The sequence below is a fragment of the Paramormyrops kingsleyae genome, chromosome 24 (genome assembly GCF_048594095.1).
Source record: "Paramormyrops kingsleyae isolate MSU_618 chromosome 24, PKINGS_0.4, whole genome shotgun sequence".
Taxonomy (NCBI): Eukaryota; Metazoa; Chordata; class Actinopteri; order Osteoglossiformes; family Mormyridae; genus Paramormyrops; species Paramormyrops kingsleyae.
In genome coordinates, this window is record NC_132820.1 from 24702225 (window position 1) to 24718024 (window position 15800).

General features: G+C 38.2%; 2 long non-coding RNA genes across 2 annotated transcripts; both read right to left on the reverse strand.

The window, feature by feature from the left end:
* Nucleotides 1-6429: 6429 nt before the first annotated feature.
* Nucleotides 6430-11303, reverse strand: LOC140582187 (uncharacterized). The gene is made up of 4 exons (XR_011985110.1): nucleotides 11185-11303; nucleotides 6800-6931; nucleotides 6679-6750; nucleotides 6430-6496 (listed from the first exon to the last, which is right to left on the reverse strand). It is a non-coding gene; the product is annotated as an uncharacterized lncRNA (long non-coding RNA).
* Nucleotides 11304-13066: 1763 nt separating this feature from the next.
* Nucleotides 13067-15133, reverse strand: LOC140582184 (uncharacterized). Its single transcript, XR_011985107.1, has 4 exons — nucleotides 14498-15133; nucleotides 13473-13585; nucleotides 13198-13362; nucleotides 13067-13107 (listed from the first exon to the last, which is right to left on the reverse strand). It is a non-coding gene; the product is annotated as an uncharacterized lncRNA (long non-coding RNA).
* Between the last annotated feature and the right edge of the window lie 667 nt (nucleotides 15134-15800).

Sequence of the window (15800 nt, forward strand, 5' to 3'; positions counted from 1 at the left end):
GCTGTTTGAAATATAAAGACGTGAGGGCTGAGTGAACATATGAAGCCTCGTATAGCTCTCAACTCTACTGTTCTGAAAAAATAAGACTATTATTATTCAACCTTAACAAACTCTTTTGTTCTTTGAAATACATCATACCTTTTCTCTTTAATGCTGTTATTCTATTTTTTACATAGAATTTAACCCCAGTCCATGTTCTGCTTTTCCAGGTTCTGCACTGAGACACTGGAGACACTCTTTCTTTCCAGGAACTCTACAAATTCTCATGAAGTTCATCATATGTCTCTCAACAGCTTTTACTTCCTCAACATTCCATGTTCGCTTGGATGATGCTTTGCCGCCACCACAACCAACATCCACATCTTCATTATGAGACAGAGTAGAGTCAACAGACAAATTCTGTATATCACCAGACCTATGATCTTCAGGCAGACCATCATTCTGTTTGTCAGGTTCCTCTTCCTCAGAACTAGATGAGTCATCAATGGTTGTTGGGTCGATTTTATAATCACAAACATTTCAGAAACGTATTAATAAACCTTTTAATTTAAACAGATTTCTGAATATACTTATTTAAAGATACTTTATATTTCTAATTATAAACACAAACATTTAATAAACTTTTCTAAATAAATCTTTAAGTTTAAAAATATTTATGACTATACAGTCATTTAAAGATACATTTAACAATACTAGCATACCATCTAGGTTGATTTCAATTTCATCCAATTTTTTCCCTTTGAAATCTGAAAGAGTTCCTTTTTCCATTGCCATTAACACTTTGCTCATTTTTGCCAGCTGAAGTGTTCCTTCAGGCAAGCGGTAATATTCCCTATGGACACGGATGTCATGGCCCAAAAAGTCAGCCAATTGGTCTGCTTCATTTTCTTCAGGATTTTAAACTTTGGACATCATGGCAATGTGTTTGCGAAGTTTAGTGGATGACAATGCTTCCGGTTGTTTAGCACCGCATTCTTTGGCAAACTGCTGTATGCAGTCCCTGCCACGGTATGCAGAAAGTGCCCCCGGTCGAGCAAACAAAAAAGGGTTTTCTGTTGGAACACCACATTGTTCTCTAAACTCCATCAGGAGCTCCATGGAATGAACCATGGAAGGTTTTAAAAGAACAGGAACCTTCCTACCTCTTTTGCCCCTAATCTCAAGACGCATAAAGTGTTCTTTCAAAGTCCGACATGCAGATGGCAAGATCATCATGAAGTTCTTTTTTGTTTCTTGATGCAAAGATGGACATGTGCATTTTTGAGACCTCACCCTCTCTTCTCCAGTTGAAAAGGATGACCTGTGTGAGGGTAACCTTGGTTAGTCCAGTGTAGCTGTCTCGTGAAGGACAAATCTTAAGTAGCCTAAGCATTTCTTCTTGCTTTTTTTCCAGGTGTGAGTGCAACAGTTTCACATCTTGAGTAAAGGGCAGCAACTGAGGTGTGTTCCACTTTGCTTCCCTTAGTGTAGTTAAGGCACAGCTAGAAATGCACTCACTCCACTTAGACTGATGTACTTGAACGTAACGACGAGCAGATTTTGCTAGATCATTATCTCCAACAATTGTGGCATTGCTCTCAACAATGCTTGCAATTTTCTTAAGAGAATGACCAAGTTTCATAGCCAGTGATGGAATTTGGTATGAATGTGTTTCTTCATCGTAGCCAGCTACTACTTTCATGGCTTTAACCACATGAGGGAAGTTGGACGGTATAACAAAATCTTCCATCTTGCGCAGTGGTGTGCACTTTTGTGCTTCCTGCAGAAGTCTACCAATCTCTCTAAGTTTCTGCCGTATGTAATCATGCTTGCCCTTGTCTGATCCTATTTTATTGAAGAAATGCTGTCCCACCTGGAGGATACATCTATCACTCCTAACTATGGAAGAAATTTCATTATATGCCATGTTGCAAAGCACGTCCTTGAAGCTCTGGTTAACATCTAGACCTACTGGTGTAGACATTGCACATAATGATCGAACATATTTTTTACCACCTTCCGATGGATCTGGATTTGGATTTTGCGGACAGATTTTAATATGTTTCCAAAGGGTGTCCTTAGAGTACAGACCTTGACAGTGAAGGCAATGTATGTAATCTTTAGCTTTTCTGGTCTTCGTAGGACGATAACAAGCAACCATGTTTCCTGATCCTACTCTGACAGCATCTACATTATGAGTAAAATTGCCACGTTTCCTCAGAATGCTTAGCTGGATGTGACGTTCTCTTGAATTCTTTGAAAATCGTAAAACTTTTGCAACTTCTTTCTCAGAACTATGGGCAGATTCTAAATGTCTTGCGATTTTTGAAAATGGTTTTCCACAAAATAAGCAGTACTGCTTCTTGGTGTATTTGCCCTGTACACTTTGAGATGTTGACACGCTGATGGAGTTACAAGCAAAAACACTTTCTTCACTATGTGGGAAATCTTGGGTTAACAATTGAGAAGACTTTCTCGTCTTAGTAGGCTCATTGTGAATCTGTTCTTTTTGTCTTGATAATTCCGGAAATCTTTGGCCGCTTTGGGATTTCTTGACAACAGGAGATAGAGAACTACTTTGGTTGGACTCATCGGAGGAGCTTCCGTCGCTATCTGGCACACAGTCTGCATCACAATAGTCAGTGTATTCAGAAACATCAGATAAACTGTAAGTGTTCATCACAGTCTCCTGCAAAAGAAATAAGAATTCAATGGTTAGTGCTTCAAATTACATGAGGTTAATTACAATTATACCATCTTAAGCATAAAATCAGGAAACTACCAATTTTGTATTTTGTTATGACAGTTCCACGCAGGGAAAACTGATTCAACATGCAATAAAATCCAACTAGCTGGCTTTATTTTAAACACTGTAGAAATAAAATAAACACTTCAAACTTTATGTTGGGCTATTGTAAACTGAATACAGTGGTACCTCAGTTCTCGAACTCATTAGAACTCGAATTTCTTAAAAGTCGAACCAACCAGTTCGAAAAAAAATTACCTAGAGCTCGATCTGAGTCTCAGAAGTCAAACCGTGAATGCCGACCTAAGATAACTTGTACGCGCGGGGAAATGAGTCACGTGGGGAAATGAGTCACGCCTCACGTCTCTCAGCGGAAACAAAGGGTAAAGTTTCAGTCTCAGCCTCGCATTCGCTGTGATAGCATCGTGCATGTTTACACTAGCTGAATACAAGTATTTAGACAGTAAAAATTCATTTAGACAATGATAGACAGTAACAGTAATTATTATTATATAATAAAAAAACTGTAAAAAAATAAAGATTTCTTATTCATTATTTTAATATTGATAATAAACCATTAATACGTTTAATTATAATAACATTGTTGTGGGGATGGAACGGAGACAAAGGCACAGACGTCAGGGTATCAGGGAATACGGGGTTTAATTACAGGTAAGGCAGGCAAACCGCAGACGGACAATACAATGACTGGGCTGGGAAAACAAACTGAAACATGGACAAAATACAGAGGACTAATGACAACAACCAGAAACAGTTGATCACACGGGGATTCCACACGGGGTTAATGAGGGGGCGTGGGACGATCGAGGCAGGACACATTGTTTGGATACATTTATTTTCTTACTTTACAAATGATTAACACAGATGATGTGTTTAGTACAGTATATGCTCTTCTTGTTTTATCTGGTTTATTTTGTGGTTAAATGCAAAAAAAAAAAAAAAAAACATATTTAGGTGTCATTTTTTGGGGCCGGGAACCAATTAATTGGTTTTCCATTATTTCTTATGGGGAAAATTCGATCACAACTCAAACTTTTTAGGATTCGATCCGGAGTTCTGAACGGATTATATTCGAGTTCTGAGGTACCACTGTATCTGTAAGCTTAACTTTATCATGTAAACTGAAAACAAGTAAAAAGTGTGAAGTATTTTAAATTTTACAGATTTTCAGAAACTGTAGGTAGAGAAAAATGAAAGAGAACCAAAAGCCAATGTTCAAAATGTCAAGTCAAGTCAAGTCAAGTAGGCTTTATTGTCACTTCAACCATATACAGGTAGTACACAGTGAAACGAAACAACGTTCCTCCAGGACCAAGGTGCTACATGCAACATAGATTTACAACATAAATTAACAGAAAAACTAAAACTAGCTAACTAAGAGGCCTAGTTAGCTGGCTAGCAGAGACAAGACAGATTGACAAAATAATTTTACAACATAGTGCACGTTCGAGTGTGCAAACAAGAGCAACAACAAAAGTGCGATAAACACGACATAACATAACATAATAATATGGTGTTGACAGTGGCGTGCACAGACATTTTGGGGGGCAAGTGCTCCAGGGGGAAAAAAGGGCACTTTTTGCATATGTGGAAAACCTTTTCTTTTTATAATAAAAAAAACGCACAGGTTAAATGCAATTTGACTTTTATTTCAAAACATTCTCTAAAAATCAAAAATCACACCACAAAAAGATAAAATCTGTATCCAACTCTAAACTATATACATACATATTCACAACACAGTGCGTAAATGTCTGCGAGCATCGCTGAGTCAGTAACAACCAGTTAGGCTAAAGACTGCATCTTTAGACAGTTGGACGGTGTTCTAACTTTCTCACAGGAGACACCTACTAAAGACAGTCAAAGACATTAATTTCAATCTTACCAAAGTAGGACAGTAGTTGACGTTAGTTATGGAAAGGCTAATCCACAAAAACGGAGAAACGTCCATAATTCTATTATTCATAATCATGTCAAGGTTTTAGGTTTTTCTGCAGTTCCATCTCTAAAAAGTGTGATGTCTTCCCGTCACTGACTTCAGTTTGAAAACTTTGTATTTATTCACAGATTTCCGTGAGATCATCCTAAAATTTGTAACGAAAAATGGGCTCAAAAGAGCCCTCTGCCTAACGGCATGTAGCCTATAGCATAACGTGATATTTTCAATAGTGTATGCAAAAAGGTCGGAATTGATGGAGAGTGGGGTTGCCTAAATGGTTTAGGTTACATTTTAAATGTGTCGTTTTTTTGTTTATCCATATGGATGGATGGAGGGGGCAAGCTGGCAAAGTTTGTCATGTGCAGTTTCTGACAGGCTACTTCACAACAAAACAATTGCAGGTTGGTCTTAGAGGGCAAACAGAATAATTTCACTCGATTCATGGGTTACCTGACTGGTTGGGAAGGGAAAGAGCTGCCGTGTTGTCCGCCGTGGCTCCCAGTCGCTATAGTTAGCCTACTATGCCTACTCCAAGTAGTCCTATGTCATGCCGCTGCTACACGCCTCACAACAAATGAACTGCAAGCGTGTTCACGTGACACGGTGACAGTGAAAAAGCGACAGGGTTCGGGTGTCTTTGAAGAAGGGGCACAAATCAAGCCATTATTTTCACACCTTTTTAAATCGCGCAGCTTTAAAAAAAAAAAAAAAATCACGTCTTTCAAAAGGGCACTTTTTTGGACTGAGGGCAAAAGGGCAAGTGCTTCAGCACCACCTCGTCTCTATCTGTGCACGCCAGTGGGTGTTGAGGTGATGAGTTGAGGTAGTGGAGAAACAGTAGAGGTTCCTTAACGTAGCAGCAAGAATTTAGGAATTAGTGCAAAAAGTAATCCAGTATTGAATATTGTGCTAAAGAGCATTTACAGGTTGGTGTGTATGATAGTTTGGTAGTGTAGGTCAGTGTGTTTGCGCTTGTGTTGATTAGTCAGTTCAGTCTCAATGTTTTGAGGTAGATGAGGTGAGCTTAGTGATAATGTTTGTGTGTGTGTGTGTGTGTGTGTGTGTGTGCATTTATCAGTCCAGTCTCTTTTTGTTGAGAAGACGGATGGCTTGTGGAAAAAAACTGTTACACAGTCTGGATGTGTGTGCCCGAATGCTTCGGTACCTTTTTCCAGATGGCAGGAGTGTGAAGTGTGTGTGAGAGGGGTGTGTCCGATCAGCCACAATGCTGGTGGCTTTGCGTCATCACTTCATATTGCAGAACGGGACGGGATTAACCAACGCTCATTCATACATACTGTACACTGTAAGTAATCACTCTATACAATTAGCATTGGTACTCAGCCTTACAGTAAGAAGTAATTAGAGCCTCCAGAAAGATACAGCAAAGAATAAAGAACACACTAGATAAAACAAATATGTCAAAATAATGTTAGGAATTTTACTGCAAATGCCAGAGAATTTATTTTTAAAATCGCATAGATTAAGGATTTACCATCCTAATTATGTCTGTGGTCATTACTCTGATATTTTTAAGATATAAAATGAGTAAAACTATTATGTGTAAATGACAAATAATCATAATCAAAGAATACACTATGTTATGTGTAAAAACTGGTATTACCCAACACTGACAATACCTATAATAATAACTGTCCGTCATGCAGTAAAACTATGTTCTAAATTAGTTAGTATTGAAATCCTGTTATTATTATTATTATTATTAATCTAATTACACTTTATACCTTCGACATCGCTGGAGAGTCCTCAATCTGTGAACTCGTTTCAGAGATGCTTCCATTACTGTTACTCTAAAAGCAGAAAATATTCAATGCACATTATGAACATACTTTTAGACCCTAAATGAATTGATTTGGAGTTTTCATGTTATGGATCTATGCATACATACTTTTATTTACTTTACATAAGGCTGACATTTTAACCAATGCAAAACAGTGTATATTGTCTACTTGAATGAGTCCTTAGAACATACCTCCACTTGTTCAGCTGATAGGCAGTGATCAAAGTCATCAGAGGCAGAAGGCAATCCAGATCCAGATTCAAGCTTATGTAAGGAGAATAGAAATTTAACCTGTAAAACATGTTCTTTTTACCTTTTTATTAATCTAGCTAACTTTACATAATAGCAAGGTCCGTTCTTTTTCAAGTCTCCTTCGTTCATTGTCTTCCATCACATAGTGTTCTAGACATTTGTTATGGTGCCTTTTCAGTTTCTGTAATCGTGCCTACAATGACAAAAGCAGAAAGAAATATGTAAACAGATTTCACACACGGAAATACCAAAACAAGTATCTCTAAATTTCAAGATAAAACTGGGGACATAAGAAAACATGGCTAATTTTTATTTTTCCAGTAAGCTGATTCGATCTTCCATTTTCAAAACTTCTCACTCATTTTTCACAACAGTAATACCTGACAATAGCTTTTCCTCTTCTTTGCCTAAAACATGCAAACAAGTAACGATGCTAAGAATTAAAATTAGTGTCAGATGACAATAGTGCCATTTCACGCACCCCAAGTTGCACAGGTGTTCACTATTAGAATTAGAGGCCTTTTAGTGTTATTACACTCAATGATAACAGGTCCATTAAACCATGCGTTTCTGAAACTACTAAATAAAAAGTTTTTCAAAAAGTACTAATGTTTAACAAGGTAAGGTAATATAATTAATACGGTAACAATACAGTATTGTTAAGCAACAAATGCCAATAAGATGAATATTGCACAGAGAATTACAAGTAATGTATAATACTGCACATAGAGCAGATATTTTATGGGGCGCCGTTTGTAAAGTTATGAAACATTTTTGTACTTGCCACTTTTTCAACATTTAGTGCAATTTTCTGACATTTAGCTAGAAGTCAATGGTGTTGTGGATCATCATATTTTTTGCTGTGTAGATTATTTGCACAATTGTTCATCATATGTAAATATAAATGGTATGTCTATATATAAATATTAAATGTAAATGTCAAATATAAATGTTAAATGTAAACGTAAATATAAAAGTTAAATGTAAATATAAATGTTAAATGTTAACTTATATCTAAATGTTAAATGTAAAAGTTAAATGTAAATATAAATCTAAATGTTAAATGTAAAAGTTAAATGTAAATATAAATCTAAATGTTAAATGTAAATGTTAAATGTAAATGTAAATGTTAAATGTAAATGTTAAATATAAATGTTAAATGTAGACTCTAAATGTTGAGAACATATGCAAATTCGCCACGTCCATCTGCATAGAAATGGGCGGTAACGACTAAATTAGCCCGCTAAGTGGTTCGCTTGCAAAATGGCAGGTCCAATCGCGAGGACCGTAATCCATTGAGATTATCGTCACTGCTACGCGTCGCTCGTTCGCATGTCGGTAAATACTGACGCGCGATATGTTTCATGTGATGTGTTTTCACTTTTAAGGAAAGTGAAACTGTAAGGTGTGTCCCCCCCTCGAATGACTTTTCCAGGGTGGGGGGGTGCTTCTTCATTACATATGGTGTCCAGACAGGTATGCAGCTGGACACCCTAAATGAGGGATCATACTTAAAGGAAATCTGACCCTCACAAATGAATTTGAATTCTTGTCCAGCTCAGAGAGGAAGGGGGTCATGGTTACACATACAGCAGGCCAGATGGGGTAACACGTCTTTCACACATTTCTTATGGTCTGTATGAACCCACAGTGTATCATCACAGGCAACACTTGCAAGGTCTTCAGCATATAACCAGAACTCAGCTAGCAAGAGCTAAAAATCACTGAGCAGCTCAGCAGAATGTGCCAAACCAGCCCCGTTATAGCTTGTTGGGTTATTAACTGAACGGGTAGAACAAAAAACAGTATATTTCCTTGCTGCTTACTTCCGTTTTCTGTTTGCCAGATGAACATCACTAAACACATCACATGAAACATATCGCACGTTCGCGCGTCAGTATTTACCGACATGCGAACGAGTGACGCGTAGCAGTGTAGCAGTGACGATAATCTCAATGGATTATGGTCCTCGCGATTGGACCTGCCGTTTTGCAAGCGATTTCTTGCCATTTCCGAACAAAATGTTCAGCAGCAGCATCTTACGACCTGCTGCCATCAGCTAAAGCATGGCGGGAAATATTTAAGGCCAATTTATACGATACTACTGATCCCCTTCTCGGCCCATTAAACATTCAGTTACAGTGGAAAGTGCAGATGATGTTGCTCCCGGCTGTGAAGCAACGCCATGTAATGCAGCGTTCTATAGCATCTAAGTGAGCCGAATTCGCCATATTGTCCTCAATCGCCCCTAACCTGCAACCACTTAGCGGGCTAATTTCGTCGTTACCGCCCATTTCTATGCAGATGGGCGTGGCGAATTTGCATATGTTCTCAACATTTAGAGTCTACATTTAACATTTATATTTAACATTTAACATTTACATTTAACATTTAGATTTACATTTACATTTAACATTTAGATATAAGTTAACATTTATATTTAACATTTATATTTATATTTAACATTTACATTTAACATTTAGATTTATATTTACATTTAACTTTTACATTTAACATTTAGATTTATATTTACATTTAACTTTTACATTTAACATTTAGATATAAGTTAACATTTAACATTTATAGTTAACATTTATATTTACATTTAACTTTTATATTTACGTTTACATTTAACATTTATATTTGACATTTACATTTAATATTTATATATAGACATATCATTTATATTTACATATGATGAACAATTGTGCAAATAATCTACACAGCAAAAAATATGATGATCCACAACACCATTGACTTCTAGCTAAATGTCAGAAAATTGCACTAAATGTTGAAAAAGTGGCAAGTACAAAAATGTTTCGTAACTTTACAAACGGCGCCCCATAATATTTGCACTTGGCTGTAATTTATTACACAGAGAGAATTATTGCAAACCCAGCGAAGAGGTGTGTTTTGGGGGGCATGTATTATGTGATACCTGACATGTCAAAGAAAAGCTTATATTAATCCATATCATCAGCATGATACCACACAAGCAACTAATCAAGCAGAACTAGTTAGCAAGTCTTTGCTTTGCTTATACAGTAAACAGTATAAGACTAATTCTGAGAAGAAAACACTCAAGTAGTGCATAAAAGAAACTACGTTCAGAAAATTTGCACACTCAAGATAGTGAAAAATAAGGACCCTCGTACACTTGACAAATTCCAAAATGGGGACATATAAAATCTCTACGTCTCCTCTGAGTGTCCAAACCAATCAGTGTGTTATGTCCTCATTTTGAACAATTCCGTCACACCAATATCAACTCAATTTATATAGCTATACAGTATAGTCTTACATTATAGACTATACAGCTATACAGTATAGACTTGGATTGATAACTGGTTAACGGATAGGAAGCAGCGAGTAGTTATAAGAGGCTCGATGTCACAGTGGGCCTGCGTTCATAGTGGGGTACCGCAGGGTTCAATTTTAGGACCACTTTTGTTCCTAATTTACATAAATGATATAGACACCAATATATACAGTAAACTGGTGAAATTTGCAGATGACACCAAGGTGGGTGGTGTAGCAGATACTGAACTAGCGGCTCAGCAGCTACAGCGGGATCTTAATTTAATTAGTGACTGGGCTGACACCTGGCAGATGAAATTTAACATAGACAAATGTAAGGTACTCCATGTAGGGAGCAGAAATATAAAGTACAGGTATTTTATGGGACCTACTGAAATAAAGGTAGCTGATTATGAGAAAGACCTTGGTGTGTATGTTGATGCTTCCATGTCTCATTCTCGCCAGTGTGGGGAAGCAATAAAAAAGGCCAATAGGATGTTGGGGTATATCTCCAGGTGTGTGGAGTTTAAGTCAAGGGAGGTAATGCTAAGATTATACAATTCCTTGGTGAGACCTCACCTAGAATATTGTGTACAGGTTTGGTCACCATATCTTAAAAAGGACATAGCGGCCTTAGAAAAGGTGCAGCGTAGGGCCACAAGAATGATTCCTGGTCTTAGAGGAATGTCATACGAGGAAAGGTTATTTGAGCTAAATCTGTTCAGCCTCAAGCAAAGGAGACTGAGGGGGGACATGATCCAGGTCTATAAGATTCTAACAGGTTTGGATGCTGTTCAACCGAATAGTTACTTCAGCATTAGTTCAAATACAAGAACTCGTGGCCATAGGTGGAAATTAGCGGGAGAACATTTCAAACTGGATTTAAGGAAGCACTTCTTTACACAGCGTGTAGTCAGAGTATGGAATAGTCTTCCTGATAACGTAGTGCAAGCTGAATCCTTGGGTTCCTTTAAATCAGAGCTAGATAAGATTTTAACAACTCTGAGCTATTAGTTAAGTTCTCCCCAAGCGAGCTCGATGGGCCGAATGGCCTCCTCTCGTTTGTATAGTTCTTATGTTCTTATGTTCTTATGTTCTTATGTTCTTACATGTCCTTCACAGATATCCGAAGTAAAACAGATATATTACCATAGAGGACTTCCCTTTTCTCTCCGCAGTCATAAGTTCACCAAAATTGTCACTAGTCTGGGTCATTTGTTTGTCCATTAGTGACTTAATTTTTGTGGCGTGCGAGTCATCCATTGTCTATTAAGGAAAAACAGAAAAAGAATGACTATATCAGAAAGAAAGCTACAAAATTCCAGTGTTAACAATTCAATACAACAATCCAGGACTGCATATAGCCTATATTCTTCACAGGAATTAAGCCATTAAGAATTTTAAAGCAGCAAATTTTACACAGAGAAGACAAACAGGCATTAATTGCCCACAATTGATATTTTTCATATTATTCATGCGAGAGAATGTGTTAAGTGTTGGTGTTAATCATTATCAAGTAGTTTTAACAAATACTAAGGAACATTCGAAATATGTAACTGAACAAAATTTTATTCACCTCTATGTAGCCAGACTCCAACTGGGCCATCTGGTTGTCATTTTCTCTTTTGGTGAGGATGATACAGCCACCTTTATAACAGCATACTGTATTTTAATTTATAGCTAGTTAGAATAAAACAGTAAAATTAATTTGTTCCTATGCAACCCATTATCACACTGTGAGCAACTCTTGCAAGCAGTAATTTATGAAATGTTGTAAAAAGGCCTAAGTAAGCAAAAAAGAGGAAACCTAAATACCTGTCTTCTCCAAGGCCAATCTGAATCTCCGTAATTATAATTAATCTCTTCTCCTGACAAAATGTCTCTAACGGCAAAGAGACAGAGATGTGGACTTCCTTCAACATCTACGACTTTCATTCGACAGTTTGGATTTCTGTGCTCATCATCACTGGCGTGCACAGATAGAGACGAGGTGGTGCTGAAGCACTTGCCCTTTTGCCCTCAGTCCAAAAAAGTGCCCTTTTGAAAGACGTGATTTTTTTTTTTTTTTTAAAGCTGCGCGATTTAAAAAGGTGTGAAAATAATGGCTTGATTTGTGCCCCTTCTTCAAAGACACCCGAACCCTGTCGCTTTTTCACTGTCACCGTGTCACGTGAACACGCTTGCAGTTCATTTGTTGTGAGGCGTGTAGCAGCGGCATGACATAGGACTACTTGGAGTAGGCATAGTAGGCTAACTATAGCGACTGGGAGCCACGGCGGACAACACGGCAGCTCTTTCCCTTTCCAACCAGTCAGGTAACCCATGAATCGAGTGAAATTATTCTGTTTGCCCTCTAAGACCAACCTGCAATTGTTTTGTTGTGAAGTAGCCTGTCAGAAACTGCACATGACAAACTTTGCCAGCTTGCCCCCTCCATCCATCCATATGGATAAACAAAAAAACGACACATTTAAAATGTAACCTAAACCATTTAGGCAACCCCACTCTCCATCAATTCCGACCTTTTTGCATACACTATTGAAAATATCACGTTATGCTATAGGCTACATGCCGTTAGGCAGAGGGCTCTTTTGAGCCCATTTTTCGTTACAAATTTTAGGATGATCTCACGGAAATCTGTGAATAAATACAAAGTTTTCAAACTGAAGTCAGTGACGGGAAGACATCACACTTTTTAGAGATGGAACTGCAGAAAAACCTAAAACCTTGACATGATTATGAATAATAGAATTATGGACGTTTCTCCGTTTTTGTGGATTAGCCTTTCCATAACTAACGTCAACTACTGTCCTACTTTGGTAAGATTGAAATTAATGTCTTTGACTGTCTTTAGTAGGTGTGATTTTTGATTTTTAGAGAATGTTTTGAAATAAAAGTCAAATTGCATTTAACCTGTGCGTTTTTTTTATTATAAAAAGAAAAGGTTTTCCACATATGCAAAAAGTGCCCTTTTTTCCCCCTGGAGCACTTGCCCCCCAAAATGTCTGTGCACGCCACTGCTCATCATTGACAAGCCTCCCTAAAGTCTTATCCTCTTGAGATGCATCTATGCTGTGTAGAAGACAAAATATGGTGACTACACCTGAACCAATATCAGCAAAAGTATTTTAACACTCTTAAAATTGTCAAGTTCCTGCTTACCACCAGTTCTTCCCTTTCCATTGGAAATCATAGAGAAAAACACTTTCAGCCTCACTATATCCTTTCTTTCGTTCAAAACTCTCTTTCTCCCCGAAAACAGTTCACCTTTATATTCTACTACAAAGTCTCCTTTGTAAATGACCACTGTGCTGAACACTCCTCTTCCTACAAGCAAAACAATGATAAAGATGTTCATCTATAAATGCAGTCTAAACAGACACGATATTACACATCCCAAGAATATTAGATAAGCAGCCTACATTTCTGATAAATACCTTTAGAAACATTAATAAAACGCTCTTCAATCACAGCCTTATCAGACTTTAATCTGATATGCAACTTGGCATCCTGCAATGGATGACATCTTTTTCTCCTAATGGAGTTCATTCTGTAACAATGCAGATTACAGTTATCACTTAAATTATATTAATAAAAAACAAATATTATTCCATCATTTAATAGAGACATTAATTGTCACTCAATTAAACTCAAAATATCATGCATGACAGGACACGGTATCCAGGGCTGGGCGATATAGTTGAAAAACAATATCTTGACATCTTAGGTCACTGTATCGATATTCAATGTATTTAAATATTTTTTAAAAATCTCTAAAATACTTTTTAAAAGTCAGGATAGAAAATGTCCTTAATGACAGTGTCAGTTCTGGATGTGAGGAGTAGCATCCTGTCACTGAGCGTACTCCTCTGGTTGTTAATCTCCAGCATATCGCGGAGGTTTAGGCCTGGACTAATTGCTCTGACGACACCTTCAATTATTTCAGCCTCACTATGATTTGTCTTTGACCCCAAGTCAATCTGATGGACCTGACTGTTTCTAAAAATCTGGACATGTTGCTGCTTGTGGAAACATGGCAGAAACCTGAAGATAACTTGCACCTAAATCTACTTACACCTCTGGGTTATAGTTTTCTATGTAAACCCCGTCTGACGGGCAGGGGTGGTGGTCTAGCGGTGATACACCGTGACTGTGTTGAAACAGCAATTGTTGAGTTTCATGGGATTACATCCTTTGAATATCTGGCTTGTAAAATTGCTGGTAAGGCTCCGTTGCACGTCATATTAATCTACAGACCTCCGAAGCCTCACCCTAATTTTTTCCTTGATCTCAATGAGATACTTAGTCTTGTTTGTGGCATATCTACCGCTGTGATTTTGCTTGGCGATTTTAATATTCATGTGGATACTGACTGTCCATCAGCTAGTGAGCTGTGTTCAGTACTGAATTCTTTCAGTTTTGTGCAGCATATTGATTTTCCAACACATGATAAGGGTCATACCTTGGATCTTGTTTGTTCCACCGGTGTACAGAATGTATGTACATCTGGTTCTTTCATTGGAATCTCAGATCACAAGCTGGTGGAATTTAGTTTCAGTTATCCACTGCCAAGTGAATTATCCATGTGTATGTCTGTCGATGCTTCCTGTCTTCGTGACGCGCCGCGGTTAATGCTTCTCTGTGGTGCTGACATGCTGAACTCCTTTGTGGTGCCGGGGCTGTGGAAGCTCGAGCACATCGAGGAGATCATCAAAAACTTTGGACTGGTGTGCATCACCCACGATGGATCCGATCTGGAGGCCATTATTCGGGGCTCCGACCTCCTCCGGCCACATTACCGCAACATCCACATGGTGTGCGAGTCGACGGTCAAGGAGTCGAGCGCAGACATCCGCCGCATGCTGCAGTGTGGTCAGACTGTGCAGAACCTGCTGCCTCAACCGGTCCTCAGCTACATCCGGCAGCGGCGCCTCTACACCGCTGAGAATGAGCAGAGGAACGCAGATGTTATGTCGGCTCCTCTGCAGAAACATGCAGGGAAGCATGACTGAGGCCAGCCCCCCCACTGCCACTCTGCCCGTCTGTAACTTCGTCATCTTGCCATTTCTACCTTCCCATTTGTTGGGGATCCCCATATTGCTCTTAATAAAGTCCTAAATGAGTTGAACATTGACTTGGACAACTGTCCCCATTCAGTAGATGTTGATGGCATTCTAAGTACATAAAGGCTTTAATCAGCAAGTTCTAAAAAGTGAAGATTATCTTACTATTTTGCCAACAAGTACATTCTATGTTGTCTCAACATAGGTGGCACTAACATAGTAAATGTAAATCGTGTACACACAATGTAACACTTGGGTTTTATGTTGACACTTGAGTGTATGGTGCTGGACTCTGCTGAACTTATGAAATCACGATTTTAATTATTTTTTTGTAGACATGAAACTGATGGTTTTTTCCACTACTGCTTAAATTATTTTTTTCCACTAGTGCTTAAATTAAAATACAGTTATGTCAATATACATGGAGTTGGCCCACCCTTTGCAGCTACCTGTATAAGAGCTTCACCTCTTCTGGGAAGGCTGTCCACAAGGTGTAGGAGTGTGTTTGTGGGAATTTTTTAGCATTCTTCCAGGAGAGCATTTGTGAGGTCAGGCACTCATGTTGGACATGAAGGCCTGGTTTGCAGTCTCTGCTCTAATTCATCCCAAAGGTGTTCTGTTGGGTTGAGGTCAGGGCTCTGTGCAGGCTAGTGAAGTTCCTCCACACCAGACTTGCTCACCCATGTCCTTATGGACCTTGCT